The sequence below is a fragment of the Rhea pennata genome, unplaced genomic scaffold, assembly GCF_028389875.1.
Source record: "Rhea pennata isolate bPtePen1 unplaced genomic scaffold, bPtePen1.pri scaffold_26, whole genome shotgun sequence".
NCBI lineage: Eukaryota > Metazoa > Chordata > Aves > Rheiformes > Rheidae > Rhea > Rhea pennata.
This window is the reverse complement of record NW_026907677.1, coordinates 6587555-6599067: the sequence shown is the minus strand read 5'-3', so window position 1 is coordinate 6599067 and position 11513 is coordinate 6587555.

The window sequence follows — 11513 nt, the reverse complement described above, 5'->3', positions numbered from 1 at the left end:
ATCCGGTGCCTCGCTTGCGCTTCTATCTGCCGAGACTTGGAGCCGATCAGAGCGCACCTTCCCGCTGTGTGTGCTGCTGTTTGCAAACAGCCTCCAAACAAAGCAGGGCACTAAGGCATGAGAAGTAAGCATCCCAGGAGGGAATCTGCCTGCGAGGGAAGCTGTGCAGCACATCCCTTGTTCCACTCGCCACTTCCCTGACTCTTAGGCAAAGCCCATCTCAGCTGGCTTGTAGGCGTGCCTCCGTGCTCAGAAGCAGTCCCGTGGCAGGCAGGATACAGGGGGATGTGTTCTGGGCAAGCAGCATGCTGCTTCCCATGCCCGGGACAAACTGCGAGCCGGTGCCTCGCTTGCGCTTCTATCTGCCGGACTTGGAGCCGATCAGAGCGCACCTTCCCGCTGTGTGTGCTGCTGTCCGCAAACAGCCTCCAAACAAAGCAGGGCACTAAAGCAAGAGAACTAAGCGCCCCAGGAGGGAATCTGCCTGCGAGGGAAGCTGTGCAGCAGTTCCCTTGTTCCACTCGACACTTCCCTCACTCTTAGGCAAAGCCCATCTCAACTTGCTTGTAGGCGTGCCTCCGTGCTCAGAAACAGCCCTGTGGCAGGCAGGACAGTGAGAGATGTGTTCTGGGCATGCAGCATGCTGCTTCCCATGCCCGGGACAAACTGCGAGCCGGTGCCTCGCTTGCGCTTCTATCTGCCGAGACTTGGAGCCGATCAGAGCGCACCTTCCCGCTGTGTGTGCTGCTGTCTGCAAACAGTCTCCAAACAAAGCAGGGCACTAAAGCAAGAGAACTAAGCGTCCCAGGAGGGAATCTGCCTGCGAGGGAAGCTGTGCAGCACATCCCTTGTTCCACTCGACACTTCCCTGACTCTTAGGCAAAGCCCATCTCAACTTGCTTGTAGGCGTGCCTCCGTGCTCAGAAACAGCCCTGTGGCAGGCAGGACAGTGCGAGATGTGTTCTTGGCATGCAGCATGCTGCTTCCCATGCCCGGGACAAACTGCGAGCCGGTGCCTCGCTTGCGCTTCTATCTGCCGAGACTTGGAGCCGATCAGAGCGCACCTTCCCGCTGTGTGTGCTGCTGTCCGCAAACAGCCTCCAAACAAAGCAGGGCACTAAGGCAAGAGAAGTAAGCGTCCCAGGAGGGAATCTGCCTGCGAGGGAAGCTGTGCAGCACATCCCTTGTTCCACTCGACACTTCCCTCACTCTTAGGCAAAGCCCATCTCAGCTGGCTTGTAGGCGTGCCTCCGTGCTCAGAAACAGCCCTGTGGCAGGCAGGACAGTGAGAGATGTGTTCTGGGCAAGCAGCATGCTGCTTCCCATGCCCGGGACAAACTGCGAGCCGGTGCCTCGCTTGCGCTTCTATCTGCCGGACTTGGAGCCGATCAGAGCGCACCTTCCCGCTGTGTGTGCTGCTGTCCGCAAACAGTCTCCAAACAAAGCAGGGCACTAAAGCAAGAGAACTAAGCGCCCCAGGAGGGAATCTGCCTGCGAGGGAAGCTGTGCAGCACATCCCTTGTTCCACTCGACACTTCCCTGACTCTTAGGCAAAGCCCATCTCAGCTGGCTTGTAGGCGTGCCTCCGTGCTCAGAAGCAGTCCCGTGGCAGGCAGGATACAGGGGGATGTGTTCTGGGCAAGCAGCATGCTGCTTCCCATGCCCGGGACAAACTGCGATCCGGTGCCTCGCTTGCGCTTCTATCTGCCGAGACTTGGAGCCGATCAGAGCGCACCTTCCCGCTGTGTGTGCTGCTGTCCGCAAACAGCCTCCAAACAAAGCAGGGCACTAAGGCATGAGAAGTAAGCGTCCCAGGAGGGAATCTGCCTGCGAGGGAAGCTGTGCAGCACATCCCTTGTTCCACTCGACACTTCCCTCACTCTTAGGCAAAGCCCATCTCAGCTGGCTTGTAGGCATGCCTCCGTGCTCAGAAGCAGTCCCGTGGTAGGCAGGATACAGGGGGATGTGTTCTGGGCAAGCAGCATGCTGCTTCCCATGCCCGGGACAAACTGCGAGCCGGTGCCTCGCTTGCGCTTCTATCTGCCGAGACTTGGAGCCGATCAGAGCGCACCTTCCCGCTGTGTGTGCTGCTGTCCGCAAACAGTCTCCAAACAAAGCAGGGCACTAAAGCAAGAGAACTAAGCGTCCCAGGAGGGAATCTGCCTGCGAGGGAAGCTGTGCAGCAGTTCCCTTGTTCCACTCGACACTTCCCTCACTCTTAGGCAAAGCCCATCTCAACTTGCTTGTAGGCGTGCCTCCGTGCTCAGAAGCAGTCCCGTGGCAGGCAGGACAGTGCGAGATGTGTTCTGGGCACGCAGCACGCTGCTTCCCATGCCCGGGACAAACTGCGAGCCGGTGCCTCGCTTGCGCTTCTATCTGCCGAGACTTGGAGCCGATCAGAGCGCACCTTCCCGCTGTGTGCGCTGCTGTCCGCAAACAGCCTCCAAACAAAGCAGGGCACTAAGGCAAGAGAACTAAGCGTCCCAGGAGGGAATCTGCCTGCGAGGGAAGCTGTGCAGCACATCCCTTGTTCCACTCGACACTTCCCTGACTCTTAGGCAAAGCCCATCTCAGCTGGCTTGTAGGCGTGCCTCCGTGCTCAGAAGCAGTCCCGTGGCAGGCAGGATACAGGGGGATGTGTTCTGGGCAAGCAGCATGCTGCTTCCCATGCCCGGGACAAACTGCGAGCCGGTGCCTCGCTTGCGCTTCTATCTGCCGGACTTGGAGCCGATCAGAGCGCACCTTCCCGCTGTGTGTGCTGCTGTCCGCAAACAGCCTCCAAACAAAGCAGGGCACTAAGGCAAGAGAAGTAAGCGTCCCAGGAGGGAATCTGCCTGCGAGGGAAGCTGTGCAGCAGTTCCCTTGTTCCACTCGACACTTCCCTGACTCTTAGGCAAAGCCCATCTCAACTTGCTTGTAGGCGTGCCTCCGTGCTCAGAAACAGCCCTGTGGCAGGCAGGACAGTGCGAGATGTGTTCTGGGCATGCAGCATGCTGCTTCCCATGCCCGGGACAAACTGCGAGCCGGTGCCTCGCTTGCGCTTCTATCTGCCGGACTTGGAGCTGGCCAGCGCGCACCTTCCCGCTGTGTGTGCTGCTGTCCGCAAACAGTCTCCAAACAAAGCAGGGCACTAAAGCAAGAGAACTAAGCGCCCCAGGAGGGAATCTGCCTGCGAGGGAAGCTGTGCAGCACATCCCTTGTTCCACTCGCCACTTCCCTGACTCTTAGGCAAAGCCCATCTCAGCTGGCTTGTAGGCGTGCCTCCGTGCTCAGAAGCAGTCCCGTGGCAGGCAGGATACAGGGGGATGTGTTCTGGGCAAGCAGCATGCTGCTTCCCATGCCCGGGACAAACTGCGAGCCGGTGCCTCGCTTGCGCTTCTATCTGCCGAGACTTGGAGCCGATCAGAGCGCACCTTCCCGCTGTGTGTGCTGCTGTCCGCAAACAGCCTCCAAACAAAGCAGGGCACTAAGGCATGAGAAGTAAGCATCCCAGGAGGGAATCTGCCTGCGAGGGAAGCTGTGCAGCACATCCCTTGTTCCACTCGACACTTCCCTCACTCTTAGGCAAAGCCCATCTCAGCTGGCTTGTAGGCATGCCTCCGTGCTCAGAAGCAGTCCCGTGGCAGGCAGGATACAGGGGGATGTGTTCTGGGCACGCAGCACGCTGCTTCCCATGCCCGGGACAAACTGCGAGCCGGTGCCTCGCTTGCGCTTCTATCTGCCGAGACTTGGAGCCGATCAGAGCGCACCTTCCCGCTGTGTGTGCTGCTGTCCGCAAACAGCCTCCAAACAAAGCAGGGCACTAAGGCAAGAGAAGTAAGCGTCCCAGGAGGGAATCTGCCTGCGAGGGAAGCTGTGCAGCACATCCCTTGTTCCACTCGCCACTTCCCTGACTCTTAGGCAAAGCCCATCTCAGCTGGCTTGTAGGCGTGCCTCCGTGCTCAGAAGCAGTCCCGTGGCAGGCAGGATACAGGGGGATGTGTTCTGGGCACGCAGCATGCTGCTTCCCATGCCCGGGACAAACTGCGAGCCGGTGCCTCGCTTGCGCTTCTATCTGCCGGACTTGGAGATGGCCAGCGCGCACCTTCCCGCTGTGTGTGCTGCTGTCCGCAAACAGTCTCCAAACAAAGCAGGGCACTAAGGCAAGAGAACTAAGCGTCCCAGGAGGGAATCTGCCTGCGAGGGAAGCTGTGCAGCAGTTCCCTTGTTCCGCTCGCCACTTCCCTCACTCTTAGGCAAAGCCCATCTCAACTTGCTTGTAGGCGTGCCTCCGTGCTCAGAAACAGCCCTGTGGCAGGCAGGACAGTGAGAGATGTGTTCTGGGCATGCAGCATGCTGCTTCCCATGCCCGGGACAAACTGCGAGCCGGTGCCTCGCTTGCGCTTCTATCTGCCGGACTTGGAGCCGATCAGAGCGCACCTTCCCGCTGTGTGTGCTGCTGTCCGCAAACAGTCTCCAAACAAAGCAGGGCACTAAGGCAAGAGAACTAAGCGTCCCAGGAGGGAATCTGCCTGCGAGGGAAGCTGTGCAGCACATCCCTTGTTCCACTCGCCACTTCCCTGACTCTTAGGCAAAGCCCATCTCAGCTGGCTTGTAGGCGTGCCTCCGTGCTCAGAAGCAGTCCCGTGGCAGGCAGGATACAGGGGGATGTGTTCTGGGCAAGCAGCATGCTGCTTCCCATGCCCGGGACAAACTGCAAGCCGGTGCCTCGCTTGCGCTTCTATCTGCCGAGACTTGGAGCCGATCAGAGCGCACCTTCCCGCTGTGTGTGCTGCTGTCCGCAAACAGCCTCCAAACAAAGCAGGGCACTAAGGCAAGAGAAGTAAGCGTCCCAGGAGGGAATCTGCCTGCGAGGGAAGCTGTGCAGCACATCCCTTGTTCCACTCGACACTTCCCTCACTCTTAGGCAAAGCCCATCTCAGCTGGCTTGTAGGCGTGCCTCCGTGCTCAGAAACAGCCCTGTGGCAGGCAGGACAGTGCGAGATGTGTTCTGGGCATGCAGCATGCTGCTTCCCATGCCCGGGACAAACTGCGAGCCGGTGCCTCGCTTGCGCTTCTATCTGCCGAGACTTGGAGCCGATCAGAGCGCACCTTCCCGCTGTGTGTGCTGCTGTCCGCAAACAGCCTCCAAACAAAGCAGGGCACTAAGGCATGAGAAGTAAGCGTCCCAGGAGGGAATCTGCCTGCGAGGGAAGCTGTGCAGCACATCCCTTGTTCCACTCGACACTTCCCTCACTCTTAGGCAAAGCCCATCTCAGCTGGCTTGTAGGCATGCCTCCGTGCTCAGAAGCAGTCCCGTGGTAGGCAGGATACAGGGGGATGTGTTCTGGGCAAGCAGCATGCTGCTTCCCATGCCCGGGACAAACTGCGAGCCGGTGCCTCGCTTGCGCTTCTATCTGCCGAGACTTGGAGCCGATCAGAGCGCACCTTCCCGCTGTGTGTGCTGCTGTCCGCAAACAGTCTCCAAACAAAGCAGGGCACTAAAGCAAGAGAACTAAGCGTCCCAGGAGGGAATCTGCCTGCGAGGGAAGCTGTGCAGCAGTTCCCTTGTTCCACTCGACACTTCCCTCACTCTTAGGCAAAGCCCATCTCAACTTGCTTGTAGGCGTGCCTCCGTGCTCAGAAGCAGTCCCGTGGCAGGCAGGACAGTGCGAGATGTGTTCTGGGCACGCAGCACGCTGCTTCCCATGCCCGGGACAAACTGCGAGCCGGTGCCTCGCTTGCGCTTCTATCTGCCGAGACTTGGAGCCGATCAGAGCGCACCTTCCCGCTGTGTGCGCTGCTGTCCGCAAACAGCCTCCAAACAAAGCAGGGCACTAAGGCAAGAGAACTAAGCGTCCCAGGAGGGAATCTGCCTGCGAGGGAAGCTGTGCAGCACATCCCTTGTTCCACTCGACACTTCCCTGACTCTTAGGCAAAGCCCATCTCAGCTGGCTTGTAGGCGTGCCTCCGTGCTCAGAAGCAGTCCCGTGGCAGGCAGGATACAGGGGGATGTGTTCTGGGCAAGCAGCATGCTGCTTCCCATGCCCGGGACAAACTGCGAGCCGGTGCCTCGCTTGCGCTTCTATCTGCCGGACTTGGAGCCGATCAGAGCGCACCTTCCCGCTGTGTGTGCTGCTGTCCGCAAACAGCCTCCAAACAAAGCAGGGCACTAAGGCAAGAGAAGTAAGCGTCCCAGGAGGGAATCTGCCTGCGAGGGAAGCTGTGCAGCAGTTCCCTTGTTCCACTCGACACTTCCCTCACTCTTAGGCAAAGCCCATCTCAGCTGGCTTGTAGGCGTGCCTCCGTGCTCAGAAGCAGTCCCGTGGCAGGCAGGATACAGGGGGATGTGTTCTGGGCAAGCAGCATGCTGCTTCCCATGCCCGGGACAAACTGCGAGCCGGTGCCTCGCTTGCGCTTCTATCTGCCGAGACTTGGAGCCGATCAGAGCGCACCTTCCCGCTGTGTGTGCTGCTGTCCGCAAACAGCCTCCAAACAAAGCAGGGCACTAAGGCATGAGAAGTAAGCATCCCAGGAGGGAATCTGCCTGCGAGGGAAGCTGTGCAGCACATCCCTTGTTCCACTCGACACTTCCCTGACTCTTAGGCAAAGCCCATCTCAGCTGGCTTGTAGGCATGCCTCCGTGCTCAGAAGCAGTCCCGTGGCAGGCAGGATACAGGGGGATGTGTTCTGGGCACGCAGCACGCTGCTTCCCATGCCCGGGACAAACTGCGAGCCGGTGCCTCGCTTGCGCTTCTATCTGCCGAGACTTGGAGCCGATCAGAGCGCACCTTCCCGCTGTGTGTGCTGCTGTCCGCAAACAGCCTCCAAACAAAGCAGGGCACTAAGGCAAGAGAAGTAAGCGTCCCAGGAGGGAATCTGCCTGCGAGGGAAGCTGTGCAGCACATCCCTTGTTCCACTCGCCACTTCCCTGACTCTTAGGCAAAGCCCATCTCAGCTGGCTTGTAGGCGTGCCTCCGTGCTCAGAAGCAGTCCCGTGGCAGGCAGGATACAGGGGGATGTGTTCTGGGCACGCAGCATGCTGCTTCCCATGCCCGGGACAAACTGCGAGCCGGTGCCTCGCTTGCGCTTCTATCTGCCGGACTTGGAGATGGCCAGCGCGCACCTTCCCGCTGTGTGTGCTGCTGTCCGCAAACAGTCTCCAAACAAAGCAGGGCACTAAGGCAAGAGAACTAAGCGTCCCAGGAGGGAATCTGCCTGCGAGGGAAGCTGTGCAGCAGTTCCCTTGTTCCACTCGACACTTCCCTCACTCTTAGGCAAAGCCCATCTCAACTTGCTTGTAGGCGTGCCTCCGTGCTCAGAAACAGCCCTGTGGCAGGCAGGACAGTGAGAGATGTGTTCTGGGCATGCAGCATGCTGCTTCCCATGCCCGGGACAAACTGCGAGCCGGTGCCTCGCTTGCGCTTCTATCTGCCGGACTTGGAGCCGATCAGAGCGCACCTTCCCGCTGTGTGTGCTGCTGTCCGCAAACAGTCTCCAAACAAAGCAGGGCACTAAGGCAAGAGAACTAAGCGTCCCAGGAGGGAATCTGCCTGCGAGGGAAGCTGTGCAGCACATCCCTTGTTCCACTCGCCACTTCCCTGACTCTTAGGCAAAGCCCATCTCAGCTGGCTTGTAGGCGTGCCTCTGTGCTCAGAAGCAGTCCCGTGGCAGGCAGGATACAGGGGGATGTGTTCTGGGCAAGCAGCATGCTGCTTCCCATGCCCGGGACAAACTGCGAGCCGGTGCCTCGCTTGCGCTTCTATCTGCCGGACTTGGAGCCGATCAGAGCGCACCTTCCCGCTGTGTGTGCTGCTGTCCGCAAACAGTCTCCAAACAAAGCAGGGCACTAAAGCAAGAGAACTAAGCGTCCCAGGAGGGAATCTGCCTGCGAGGGAAGCTGTTCAGCAGTTCCCTTGTTCCACTCGACACTTCCCTCACTCTTAGGCAAAGCCCATCTCAACTTGCTTGTAGGCGTGCCTCCGTGCTCAGAAGCAGTCCCGTGGCAGGCAGGACAGTGCGAGATGTGTTCTGGGCACGCAGCACGCTGCTTCCCATGCCCGGGACAAACTGCGAGCCGGTGCCTCGCTTGCGCTTCTATCTGCCGAGACTTGGAGCCGATCAGAGCGCACCTTCCCGCTGTGTGTGCTGCTGTCCGCAAACAGCCTCCAAACAAAGCAGGGCACTAAGGCAAGAGAAGTAAGCGTCCCAGGAGGGAATCTGCCTGCGAGGGAAGCTGTGCAGCACATCCCTTGTTCCACTCGCCACTTCCCTGACTCTTAGGCAAAGCCCATCTCAGCTGGCTTGTAGGCGTGCCTCCGTGCTCAGAAGCAGTCCCGTGGCAGGCAGGATACAGGGGGATGTGTTCTGGGCAAGCAGCATGCTGCTTCCCATGCCCGGGACAAACTGCGAGCCGGTGCCTCGCTTGCGCTTCTATCTGCCGAGACTTGGAGCCGATCAGACCGCACCTTCCCGCTGTGTGTGCTGCTGTCCGCAAACAGCCTCCAAACAAAGCAGGGCACTAAGGCATGAGAAGTAAGCGTTCCAGGAGGGAATCTGCCTGCGAGGGAAGCTGTGCAGCACATCCCTTGTTCCACTCGACACTTCCCTGACTCTTAGGCAAAGCCCATCTCAGCTGGCTTGTAGGCGTGCCTCCGTGCTCAGAAGCAGTCCCGTGGCAGGCAGGATACAGGGGGATGTGTTCTGGGCAAGCAGCATGCTGCTTCCCATGCCCGGGACAAACTGCAAGCCGGTGCCTCGCTTGCGCTTCTATCTGCCGAGACTTGGAGCCGATCAGAGCGCACCTTCCCGCTGTGTGTGCTGCTGTCCGCAAACAGCCTCCAAACAAAGCAGGGCACTAAGGCAAGAGAAGTAAGCGTCCCAGGAGGGAATCTGCCTGCGAGGGAAGCTGTGCAGCACATCCCTTGTTCCACTCGACACTTCCCTCACTCTTAGGCAAAGCCCATCTCAGCTGGCTTGTAGGCGTGCCTCCGTGCTCAGAAACAGCCCTGTGGCAGGCAGGACAGTGCGAGATGTGTTCTGGGCATGCAGCATGCTGCTTCCCATGCCCGGGACAAACTGCGAGCCGGTGCCTCGCTTGCGCTTCTATCTGCCGAGACTTGGAGCCGATCAGAGCGCACCTTCCCGCTGTGTGTGCTGCTGTCCGCAAACAGCCTCCAAACAAAGCAGGGCACTAAGGCATGAGAAGTAAGCGTCCCAGGAGGGAATCTGCCTGCGAGGGAAGCTGTGCAGCACATCCCTTGTTCCACTCGACACTTCCCTCACTCTTAGGCAAAGCCCATCTCAGCTGGCTTGTAGGCATGCCTCCGTGCTCAGAAGCAGTCCCGTGGTAGGCAGGATACAGGGGGATGTGTTCTGGGCAAGCAGCATGCTGCTTCCCATGCCCGGGACAAACTGCGAGCCGGTGCCTCGCTTGCGCTTCTATCTGCCGAGACTTGGAGCCGATCAGAGCGCACCTTCCCGCTGTGTGTGCTGCTGTCCGCAAACAGTCTCCAAACAAAGCAGGGCACTAAAGCAAGAGAACTAAGCGTCCCAGGAGGGAATCTGCCTGCGAGGGAAGCTGTGCAGCAGTTCCCTTGTTCCACTCGACACTTCCCTCACTCTTAGGCAAAGCCCATCTCAACTTGCTTGTAGGCGTGCCTCCGTGCTCAGAAGCAGTCCCGTGGCAGGCAGGACAGTGCGAGATGTGTTCTGGGCACGCAGCACGCTGCTTCCCATGCCCGGGACAAACTGCGAGCCGGTGCCTCGCTTGCGCTTCTATCTGCCGAGACTTGGAGCCGATCAGAGCGCACCTTCCCGCTGTGTGCGCTGCTGTCCGCAAACAGCCTCCAAACAAAGCAGGGCACTAAGGCAAGAGAACTAAGCGTCCCAGGAGGGAATCTGCCTGCGAGGGAAGCTGTGCAGCACATCCCTTGTTCCACTCGACACTTCCCTGACTCTTAGGCAAAGCCCATCTCAGCTGGCTTGTAGGCGTGCCTCCGTGCTCAGAAGCAGTCCCGTGGCAGGCAGGATACAGGGGGATGTGTTCTGGGCAAGCAGCATGCTGCTTCCCATGCCCGGGACAAACTGCGAGCCGGTGCCTCGCTTGCGCTTCTATCTGCCGGACTTGGAGCCGATCAGAGCGCACCTTCCCGCTGTGTGTGCTGCTGTCCGCAAACAGCCTCCAAACAAAGCAGGGCACTAAGGCAAGAGAAGTAAGCGTCCCAGGAGGGAATCTGCCTGCGAGGGAAGCTGTGCAGCAGTTCCCTTGTTCCACTCGACACTTCCCTCACTCTTAGGCAAAGCCCATCTCAACTTGCTTGTAGGCGTGCCTCCGTGCTCAGAAACAGCCCTGTGGCAGGCAGGACAGTGAGAGATGTGTTCTGGGCATGCAGCATGCTGCTTCCCATGCCCGGGACAAACTGCGAGCCGGTGCCTCGCTTGCGCTTCTATCTGCCGGACTTGGAGCTGGCCAGCGCGCACCTTCCCGCTGTGTGTGCTGCTGTCCGCAAACAGTCTCCAAACAAAGCAGGGCACTAAAGCAAGAGAACTAAGCGCCCCAGGAGGGAATCTGCCTGCGAGGGAAGCTGTGCAGCACATCCCTTGTTCCACTCGACACTTCCCTCACTCTTAGGCAAAGCCCATCTCAGCTGGCTTGTAGGCGTGCCTCCGTGCTCAGAAGCAGTCCCGTGGCAGGCAGGATACAGGGGGTTGTGTTCTGGGCAAGCAGCATGCTGCTTCCCATGCCCGGGACAAACTGCGAGCCGGTGCCTCGCTTGCGCTTCTATCTGCCGAGACTTGGAGCCGATCAGAGCGCACCTTCCCGCTGTGTGTGCTGCTGTCCGCAAACAGCCTCCAAACAAAGCAGGGCACTAAGGCATGAGAAGTAAGCATCCCAGGAGGGAATCTGCCTGCGAGGGAAGCTGTGCAGCACATCCCTTGTTCCACTCGACACTTCCCTGACTCTTAGGCAAAGCCCATCTCAGCTGGCTTGTAGGCATGCCTCCGTGCTCAGAAGCAGTCCCGTGGCAGGCAGGATACAGGGGGATGTGTTCTGGGCACGCAGCACGCTGCTTCCCATGCCCGGGACAAACTGCGAGCCGGTGCCTCGCTTGCGCTTCTATCTGCCGAGACTTGGAGCCGATCAGAGCGCACCTTCCCGCTGTGTGTGCTGCTGTCCGCAAACAGCCTCCAAACAAAGCAGGGCACTAAGGCAAGAGAAGTAAGCGTCCCAGGAGGGAATCTGCCTGCGAGGGAAGCTGTGCAGCACATCCCTTGTTCCACTCGCCACTTCCCTGACTCTTAGGCAAAGCCCATCTCAGCTGGCTTGTAGGCGTGCCTCCGTGCTCAGAAGCAGTCCCGTGGCAGGCAGGATACAGGGGGATGTGTTCTGGGCACGCAGCATGCTGCTTCCCATGCCCGGGACAAACTGCGAGCCGGTGCCTCGCTTGCGCTTCTATCTGCCGGACTTGGAGATGGCCAGCGCGCACCTTCCCGCTGTGTGTGCTGCTGTCCGCAGTCTCCAAACAAAGCAG